The sequence below is a fragment of the Sceloporus undulatus genome, chromosome 1, assembly GCF_019175285.1.
Source record: "Sceloporus undulatus isolate JIND9_A2432 ecotype Alabama chromosome 1, SceUnd_v1.1, whole genome shotgun sequence".
Taxonomy (NCBI): domain Eukaryota; kingdom Metazoa; phylum Chordata; class Lepidosauria; order Squamata; family Phrynosomatidae; genus Sceloporus; species Sceloporus undulatus.
Genome location: NC_056522.1, coordinates 263,434,179 through 263,444,759, shown reverse-complemented (window position 1 = coordinate 263,444,759; position 10,581 = coordinate 263,434,179). Strand labels below are relative to the sequence as shown.

The following is a 10,581-nucleotide window of genomic DNA, read 5'->3' as shown; positions in this document are numbered from 1 at the left end:
GCAGATATCCACATTTTGGAAGGGAGAATATCACTTGCATTAGGGAATAAAACCACATTAATTCCTTCAATGTACCATAAAAGCTCCATATTAAATGTCTGATCACTATCTATTCCCCTCCATATTGGCCCGAAAAAGAGAGCCAAATAACCCAACGTCCAGCTGCATTCAGGGTGTAGCATTTAGATGATGCACACCCTGAATGCAGCCAGAAGCCATAGTGAGGCCACGTCTTTCTAAAAGAGCAGGGACAAAAAGGAGTAGTTCAGGACTGTGATGGTGGCCTGGATTGGAGCCGGGCACCTGCAGTTGCCACAGCCCTGGCACAAATTGCACTGGAGCGGTCATGGACCGCTTTTGGAGGGGCATCTGTTTTGGCCCTTTCATCACTTTAAGGGAGAGGGTCTTCTCTGCTGTGGCACCCTAGATATGGAATGCCCTTCCCTTAAAGACCCAAATGACACCCACATTGCTGTCATTCCGGTGCCAATTGAAAACATTGTTGTTTATAAAAGCCTTTGGAGCCTAACTAGTTTTAAACAGATGCATACCTGTGCCTGGTTTAAAATTGTTTTAATACATTTTAACTGGTTTTAATCTTTCTTGTTTTAACTTGTTATATTGTTGGATAAGTGTTTAGCTTTCTAAAACCATTTTTGCTGTTTAGATTGTTTTAAAATTATCATATTGCTTTGCTGTACACTGCCTTGAGATCTTTGGATAGAGGGCAGGATATATTTAGATATGATTTAATAAATAAATAATACATTTATAGAAGTACATTTATCCTGTAATCCCTCCCATGCCATGCTCCAGAACCCTTGTCCAACGAGACAGCAAACCACTAGATATATATCAGCATCTGGGACCAGGTATGCCTCTCTTGTTATGGAATCTGTGCATCTTCAGCCCATCAGCAGTGAAACACTAACTTCCTATTCTAAGTAATCATTCACAAAATAGCTTTTTTTGCAGAAGGAGATCACTCAAAGAGTAGAAGCCCAGCAGAAGTCAAATATTGCAATAGGGAACAGAAAAGAAAACCGTGGCTGGAAACATGTGTTTTAATTAGCTAACACACAGTGTAGAAATTGGATACATGCAGCAGATATTAGCAAGAGGAAGGAAAGCCTTTCTAAATTTTGCTGCTCCTCCATGCCAGCTGACAGTGATCTCTGCCCAATAATTTGGAAAGATATGAGTTTAGCCAGGTGTATTCTAAAGAAAGTCACATTGTGTCCAGTGGTGGTTACTCCCAAGTAAAATGTAGGCAAGAATGTAGCCAAAGTACTGGCCAAAGCTTGACAACCGAATCTCTCTGCAGGATGAATTTGGGGAGCAACTGTTTTAGCAGCAAAGTTGGGACACTTTTTATCCAACAACTTTGGACTATTCACACCAACTCCTGTTCAGCAGCTGCAACATTAGTGGCTGGAAAAATTTCCCTTTTGGATTATAATTTTTGGAATCTCCCAGCCAGTATGGTCTTGTGGCCAAAAAAGTAACATTTCCAACAACTGTCGGTACTATACATAAGTACTGACTGCAGGTTCTTAGCACATGTTCTAACACGTGCTGTAAATCTGCTCTTTCCCACAAACAATGTCACACCACCAGGGTCAGCCCTCCCATTTGGAAGCATTACGTGGCTGTCCCAGATAGTTGATCAGGAGTTGGGGTATGAAAGGGAACTAAACTTTCAATTATTTCTTTTATTATATTTCTTGTGCAAGAAGCACTTTCTATGTGAGGTGTCAATATAATTTGGAATAATATCAAACTCATTTGAATGGAGGGGATGGGATCATCCCTGAAAAAGAGGTCTAAAGGGAGGATATGCTGGATAAAGTTAGCTCTGTTGTTGAGGACTATGTGTTCCTGGTGTTATAGTGTAATCTATATATGTCTACCTAGAAGTAAGTCTCGCCAAACAGAACAGAATTGTATTATTGACAAATGTGTATACATTGCAGCTTCATTCTCTTGAAAGTTGGTATTAAGCTACTTTACATATAGGGCTAACCATTTTTAAGCAGCCACTGTAACTGGTGCCTCTAAAAGCAGCTTGGGTTCATGGATGTCAGCAGATCACCTCCTCCATACCATAAAAAGTCATCTGTCAACTTATAGTGACCCCATGAATTTCATAGGAGTGCCATAATAATAATAATAATAAGAAGAAGAAGAAGAAGAAGAAGAAGTTCTATTTTTATACCGCTTTTCCGAGGTGATCAAAGCGGTTCACAGAATCAATAAAAATTAACACATCATAAAAACAACATGCAATAAGACAAGCACGATGGTGGTCAGGAGGAGGGCTTGTCTTTTTAGCAGGCAGAGGCCTGTTGTTGCTGATCTGCTTCTCTCCCTCTCAAGATGGTGGTCAATGTTTCAATCAGCTCTATTACAGTTGTGCTCCTCACCTTACACGGCTGGAAAGTACCAGTCAACACACAGCAGTGGCACAAATACCAAGATGATACATCACATAACCAATTCCATATATATATATTCTTGCATACAATGCAAAAAGCCCAAAACATTTTGTCCACTGAAGTCAATGCTGTGACCTAGTATGACTAAAATGGTGAAGGGTCTGGAAACCATGTCCTATGAGGAATGACTCAGGGAGCTGGGGATGTTTAGCCTGGAGAAGAGAAGAGGTGATATGATAGCCCTGTTTAAATATTTGAAGGGATGTCATATTGAGGAGGGAGCAAGCTTGTTTTCTGCTGCTCCAGAGACTAGGACCCGGAGCAATGGATGCAAGCTGCAGGAAAAGAGATTCCACCTCAACATTAGGAGGAACTTCCTGACAGTAAGGGCTGTTCGACAGTGGAACAAATTCCCTCGGAGTGTAGTGGACTCTCCCTCCTTGGAGGTCTTCAAGCAGAGGCTGGATGGCCATCTGTCTGGGATGCTTTGACTGAGAGTTCCTGCATGGCAGAATGGGGTTGGACTGGATGACCCTTGGGGTCTCTTCCAGCTCTATGATTCTAAACTCCAGGAATCCCAAGATCATGTTTGACATCTTCTGTCAGCGTTAACTTAGCAGCAACAGTCCTTTTCCAGGGAAACAGCTATTCAGCCACAAAGTGCTCAAGATATTTGCTTACGGATTGACAGGCTCTACATACGATTATCTTGTGGGAACACTTGACAGCACCTTGCCCTTACAGTCAACAGGAAAGCTCCTTAAAGATATGGTTGTGATGATTCAAACCTGTCTTGTAAGTGCACGTTTGGCCGAAATTGTAGAACAAGTGAAGAACTTAACAATCTCTCCCTTTCCTGTGAGTCAGAGAATGATCAGAAGGTGAATGTAAGGTACAGCCATGCTGAAGAAAAAGCATTTTCAATCAGGGGAAAAATTAAAAGTTTTTAAGCTCTTAGGAATCTCAGGGGAAATTAAGTCAAAGCTTTAAAGGGCATTCTGACCCTAAGCCTTCAACAAAATGAATATTTTACTTTTAACAATAATAAATTGAAATGTACAGCAAATTCATTTTTACTTGATGCTTGCTGAGTAATTTTCTTTTATATATTAGGACTGCTGTTTAATGATTGGCTAATATGTATATGTATATATATATATATATATATATATAGTATATATGCTAGTTGTTTACATCACGACTATGAGCGTGGCATTCAGTGGTGTATATTATGGGAATTGATGGGTAACGTTCGTGCAAGAAAGCATGGCTAAGGAATCTGTATGGGGTGAAATGGGAAGAGGAGGAGGAGGAGGAGCTCAAGGGAGGGAGGGAGGGAGGGAGACACCAGCCCTAGGGCAGAGGTCTCACTGCAAAGGAGGACGAGTCACCACAAAATGTAGGACATTCAAGGGGGGAAAAATGGGAGGACCTGACCAAATCAAAGCTCAAAACAGTCTCAGGGATGTAAATTAATGCTTTGTAGTCATGCACAAAATGATGTTTTGCAGTTCCTCGAGGGGGGGGGGGGGGGAGGTTGCAATGGAGGACACGTCCAGGAAAAGGAGGACGCCTGGCCCTTTCCCTCTTTTTTAATTTTTTTAAAAAAGCAGTCACATAATTAAGTCAAACTATTAATATTATTAAGATGCTTTAAAATGACAGGTGGAACGGTCAGATGAAGACTATCAAAATCCATAGATATTATGTTATCAATTTGTATAATGAAAAAAATTAAATATAAATAATAATACTAAAACAAATTTGTTTTTAAGGCATTTTCACTTTCATTCCCACTTCCTTCCTGCAAGGATCTGGACCTTTTCCAAAAGGAAGGGTATAATAATCTGCACAGTGAGGGTCACCAGCGCAATGCCAGAAACGAAACTTAAAGAGAGTGTAAATCTATCTAACAGCGTGCAATGTCTTCAGGGAGGCCACGTGCTTTACGGGAATGGCATCATCCCAAAGGGCGCGCGACAGGGCAGCCTAGTCCGCTTGCAAGGCAGCCTCCCCGGCGCGCGCGCGCGCGCGCTCGCTAGCCCAAGTTCCTCGGCCTCTGATTGGCCAGCGGTGACGGCTTAGGAACCCCGGAGCAGCCAATGGGACGCCGCCCGGGCTTGGCCATATCTATATAAAGCGACGCGAGGCGGCGCGCGAGCTTGTGTATGTTTTCCCCTCTGCGCTGCAGTCCTTCTGCAAGAGCAAGAGCCATATCCCCCTCCGTCGCCTGGAAAAGAGGTACAGTATTGGATCTTTTAGTGCACTTTTTGAATGGGAGGAAGGCGGGGACGAGGAGAGCACAGGGATGAGGAAGTGGATGCCTTTCTCAAAGTCTTTTTTAATACTTGGGCTGATACACCACTTTAATGGCCATGGCTCACTGCTGTGGAATTCTGGGATTGGGGGTTTGTTCTGGCATCTCTGGTTTGGCACCAATTTAAGGGCCATGACTCAGTGCTGTGGAATTCTGGGAATAGTGGTTTGGTTGTGGCACCCCTGTTCCACCGCATTGAGCCACGGCCAAGTGGTGTCAAACCAGTCTGCAGTTTGGACTCAGCTCTTGTCTTTAACTTTTCTTCTTCCCTTCTTGCAAAAGCCCCTTGGAGTACTCCCTGAAAGAGAAAAGCTGGCCTTGAACCTGGGACAGCTCCTGCTCCCAGCCCTCTCTTTCTGGGCGTCTCCAAGGGGCTCCTGCAAGACCCCTTTGCTCCCTGATTTTTCCAGGCTTGACAGGGCTGGGGCTCTGTACTCTTTCCGGCTTGTTAGAGGTACTTCCCACTTGGCAAGGGCAATCCCGTTTCTCCCTCCTGGGAACCCAGAGAGTTAATGCATACATCAGTGTTTTCTGAGTTGTTACTATTGGGACCCTTTTTGGTGTTGGGGGACGCTCTCCTTTCTACACACCTTTGCTGCCAGGTGTTTTGATTGAGGCAGAGCCTGTGGTTGTGGGCCTACGGGTTGTTTCCAACTTATGGCGACCCTGTTGTGGGGTTTTCTTGCCAGGCTTCTTCTGAGGGGGTTTGCCATTGCCATCCTCCATGGTTAAGAGAGTGTGACTTGCTCAAGGTCACCCATTGAGTTTGCGTGACCCAGCTGGGGCTTGAACGCTGCTCTCCAGAGTCATAGTCCAGTGTTGGAACCACTACACCATGACGGCAGAATTGGCAGAGAGGCCAAAACCCCTAATGGCCCAGGAATTGGGAGCATGGCCTGCATGCCTGGAGGCCATGCTTGCATCTGTGCATCTTTTGAGCAGCTCATCTGGACTGAAGTTGCACATGGAACAGTGTTTCTCTCCATGGCTGCCATCACTTCCACACCTGCCATCGCTTCCCCTTCCTTATCTTCCATTGATAAACTGCAGTGAAGAGAAATCTCCTCAAGGGAGACATCTTAAGGGGTACAGTATTCTGGATGCTGGAGAGAGCAGTCATCTACTTAGTGTAATGGCATGTTAAATTCCTGAAAGCTCCTGCTGAAATAAATTAGTCTTAAAGGGGCTGCTAGATTTCCCTCCCCTCCTTCCCCATTTTATGGTACAACAGACTAAGGGTGCCTCTGCACCAATTATCATTGTGTTCCCATTCTGTCAGACTTGATTTTGGAGCACTGTGCATGCTTTGTTCGTGCCAGAAGGATCCCAGTAGGATCAGAGGCTTTTTAATACAAAAATTCCCAGCTTGATTTATTTTAACCCAATAAACAAATCGGAAAGAACAGGGACAAAAATTGGGTTTGCAGAAATGCCACACTGCAGAAATGTTGACATCGCTTTAACTCCCATGGCTCAGTGCTATGGGATTCTGGGATTTGTAGTTTGGTGGGGCACCAGACTGCTCTGCCAGGGAAGTCTCACCAAACTACAAATCCCAGAATACCATAGCACTGAGCCATGACAGTTAAAGTGGTGTCAAACTACCTTATTTCTGCAGTGTAGATACACCCTGGGCCTTTTAAATCCATGTGGATATGTCTAACATGGTTGTTTCACTGATACTGCACTTCACTATAGCCGGGTTCACACTTCAGCTCAAGCAGAGTTGCCTCGACCCGAATGGAAGGTCAGTGCTTGGTTCAGGAGCACAGGCAGACCGTAGTTCCTCATCTCCAGCCAGACAATATCTGTGTAATGACTGCGGTTTTCAAAGCGGAATCAAATCCTCGAGAGAAGAATTGCTGGACAGAGGATATCTTTAAACTGCTGTGTCGGTAGAGAAGAAGCTGCTGTACCAAAAACTCTTTAGAAGTTGCATTTGTCAGAGAAGGAGAGCCTCCTCCTCGAATCTCAGAAAGAAAGTCTTGATTTTTCTGCAACACTGCTCAGAAGCACTTGTAACTTTGAGGCAGTGTAGGCATTTATTTCAGTCTGTTTTTTACCAACCAGGCTGCAATAAATTTGTATATAAATAATTACAATTAATTATCTTAAATTCAATGACTAGTCTCAACTTCAGTAGACCGGTTGAATCAGTTGCTGAATGAAAAATTGACTCTTTTGTGAATTCTGTAGATTGAGTAGATCTATTCTAGTTGGGAGGAGCAGCTGTTTTTATGCATATTTGGAGTAAGGCCCGTGGACATCAGTAGACCTCAAGTATGACTAACTTGAGTCCATTTCAATTTATGCACTCCCAGGTATGGTTAAATCTAGACTCTAGAAATGTCTCTTGGTGTTAGCAGTAAAAATCCTGTGAATTTGTAACTGATTTGGAGTTGTGTTCACATCGGACGGTTCTAGTGTGTGAATCTGTGAAACTGTAGAGTGGCTTTCTACTGAGAATTAAAGGAACAAGATGATTGTTGTGCAAATGTTCATTCCAGGAATTTGTGATAAGAACCAGAACAAAATCCTTTCACACACAAAAACCCATACCTAATTTTCCCCTGAAACAATTATTTTTAGACACTTTATGTAAATGGGGGTGGGAGCACTTTCATTTTTTTCTGTTGGTAGACACCTGGGTGTCAAGAACTCCTGATGATCACCAGCCATCTAGATAATCTGCCACTTAAACCTTCTCTTTTTCTCTAACTTCTATCTTAGAATTCAGGTTGATTTTGAGCAGTTTCAGAAAGGTGATGGGATGTGTGGATAATGTTAGGTGAGAAGTCATGTGTATGGTGCTGCTTAACTCTTCTTTAACAGCTTGTGTCTACTTCTTAATTTATTGCCACCTTTCCCCCAACATTGGAACCCAAGACAGTTTACAAAAGCTAATGCAAATACTATTAAAACTGTATACTATATACTACTGCCACGAACAGGAATGCATTTTTTAGTTTCTAGCATGCATAATGAAGGCATTTCCATCTCTGGTGCACATGCTTTTATTCATTTGTTCATTTAAAATGATCTGTCCCTTAAAAAAAAGTTTGCAATTATGGACAGTTAACAATGAAAACATACCATATGTACTTGTGTATAAGTCAAAAATGTATATCCCAAAATTGTCCCAAAAACCTGGATCGACTTATGTAACAAGTCAGTAACAAGATGGCAGGGAGAGTGATCATTCGCTCCTCTAGCCTCTTCCCAGTGTGACTGCTTCTGGGGAAGGCAGCTGGGCCGGGAAGACACAGGAGAAGTCACATGCCCTTAAGTGTTACCCTCGACTTATCCATGGGTCATATAAAAATCCAGAATTAGGACCCCAAAACCTACATTCAACTTATACATGAGGTCGACCTATACACAAACATATACGGTAGAAATGTAATTAATGCCATAAGTCTAAAAATAATTGCAAAAGTCCATTGTAGGGGATTATAGTTATATATCAAAAAAAAGACTTGGGGATTTTTTTTGTTTCAAGGTATATGCTCAATGCCAAAATCAGCAGTTCCTGATGCCCATTAGGTGGGGCAGAGATTAGCTAATGGTAGGTGGAGACACCTGTTGGCAGAGCTACTGTTTAAAGGAGGTGGGATTAATGGTAGTTAGAGTGGCTTCAAGAAGTGAGTAACTTCAAGCCTCGAAGTGTAAAGCTGAGGGCTAGTGTGATCCATAACAAACAACCCAAAAGCACTCCCTGGGATGTTTTTTTTAAACAACCTTCCACCAGCAGACCATTGCACAGAGAAAACCATTTGAAGCTTGGGGTGTTTCCAGGTAAGGCTTTTATTATTCAATAGCACTGTTTTAATCATAGAACTTTAGGAAGGGTTCAAGAATGGTCTTAAACTTGTAGAACATCTTTTTTTTTTCCTTACTAAAAAGAAAATCTAATGAGAGGAGGGAAAAGATGGCATGGTTGTTGATTGCTATTCCCTTTATTAGGAAGCAACTTAAGATAATAATAATAAAAAAGAATGAGTCCATTAAAACAATAATTAATTTGAGGTTGGGGGGAAAGCCTCTTTCAGGAACTTTTGATACCATTGACTAGCATATCCTTTTGTGTTAACTCTGTTGGTTATGAGTGGGGAGTCTATTCCAGATTTTTTCTTCCTCTTGTGCTTCTTAACATTGCCATGGAAAACCTGAGAGTTAGTCATTGGTATGTGGTGGACCACCAGTTCTGTTTTTCCTTCGTGTCTGAAGCAGGTGTCATGACTCTTCAGCAGCTGGAAACTGAGTTCAAATAAAGTGAGACTCATTTTAGACAAAACAGAACTGATTGTGGTGGTGGGCCCTTAAAACCAGTGAAGTAGTGAAAGCATCAGTGGCTGCTGGGGACTCCTATGTTAGCCAGGCAGTGAATCCCCTCCATGTTCTGGTTGAACTTTGAAGGAGCTAGCCAAAGTGCTGAATTTATTGGGCAGCTGAGCACATTGGATAGTTCCTTTAAAATCCAAGCTGAACCCCAGAGCAGATTCCCCATCCTACTGAGATGGAAGCCACCACTGGAAACTATCTGGGATGAATGGTGTTGTTTTTGACATCTAGACAGAGTCCTGTTGTTTGAACTCTTGGGTGGAAGCCACCCATAGTGTCTTTATCCGTTCTGGTTAATATGCCATATGTCCACTTTCTGGGAAAAGAGGGAGAGGCATGCCCTGGTAGAAATAACCCTCCAAGTGAACTACTAATATATGTTGGGGTGCCCTGCTAGCCATGTTAGTTAGCTTCTGCCTTGTCCAAACCCTAGCTTCACAAATTCTGGCCCATGCTTGGCAATCTTATTTTCTTGGAGAAGGTGGGTGGGTGGGCCTGTCTATCCCTCTCTTTCTCGCTTTCACATAGAGTCTTGTGAAGTGTAGCAGCTAGTTATTTTGTGTATTAGAACTGGGCAGAACAACCAAAGGTGAGATCCTACAAATCCTCTGATGTAGTTAAGTGGGCAGCTGTGCCGCAGGGTATGAGAAGAGAAAGAGGACTATAGGAGGAGAGGGCTGCCAGCCTCGAACCACCTGTTCTGTGAATGCTTGGTTTTGTAGACTCCTCTGAGCGAGGCACTATGGGAACAGTAGCTTGGAAAACTGCATGTGCACAGGCAGTATTTTCATACCTTGACTGCCAAAGCCAGGTATTTACAAAACAGGTCACCTCCTCCCCACATTGTTGCTGCTACTGTCTAGATGCTGCAGCTGCTATCCACATGTGTTGAACCATTCATGGGATAATCTTGGAACAGTTTGTCACAGTTGGTCCTACTCCTGTGGCCCTCCAGATGTTACCAGACTCCAGTTCTCATCAGACCTATCAAGCCTGGCTACCGCTGAGCGATCATGGAAGTAGCAGTTCCTCAATAACTTCAAACTGTTCAGATTGTTATAATAAATTGTTATAAGCTGCTTTGTGTCTTGTCACAAAGCTTCCAGACCCAGTACAAGGTGTTGGTTATCACCTTTAAAGCCCTAAATGGCTTGGGTCCAAACTATCTTCGGGACCACCTTCTCCCCTACAATCCTCCCCGCGCACTCCGCTCCTCTGGGAGAGGCCTACTTCAGCCACAAAAATCTAGGCGTTTGACTACCTCCCAGAGGGCATTTTCCATTGTTGCCCCCAGACTGTGGAACGGCCTGCCAGATGAGATCGGTCTGCTTACATCCTTAGACAGCTTTAAAAAGGCTGTTAAGTCGGATCTCTTCCAGCAGGCCTTCCCAGAATAGAGAACCCAGCCTCAGAAAAACGACTGGGAATAAGATACTGCCGCTCCCATTGATTGTTTGCTGAGTGATGTTGTTGACCTTCTGGTCAGTT

General features: G+C 43.2%; 1 protein-coding gene across 3 annotated transcripts in view; it reads left to right on the top strand.

Moving 5' to 3' along the window:
- Positions 1 to 4,605: 4,605 nt before the first annotated feature.
- IRF7 (interferon regulatory factor 7) overlaps positions 4,606 to 10,581 on the top strand; it is a 29,589-nt gene continuing 23,613 nt past the window's right edge. For all 3 annotated transcript variants that reach the window (XM_042447158.1, XM_042447159.1, XM_042447157.1), the window contains exon 1: positions 4,606 to 4,676. The gene's annotated coding sequence lies outside the window, so the exon portion shown is untranslated. The remainder of the gene's footprint in view (positions 4,677 to 10,581) is intronic.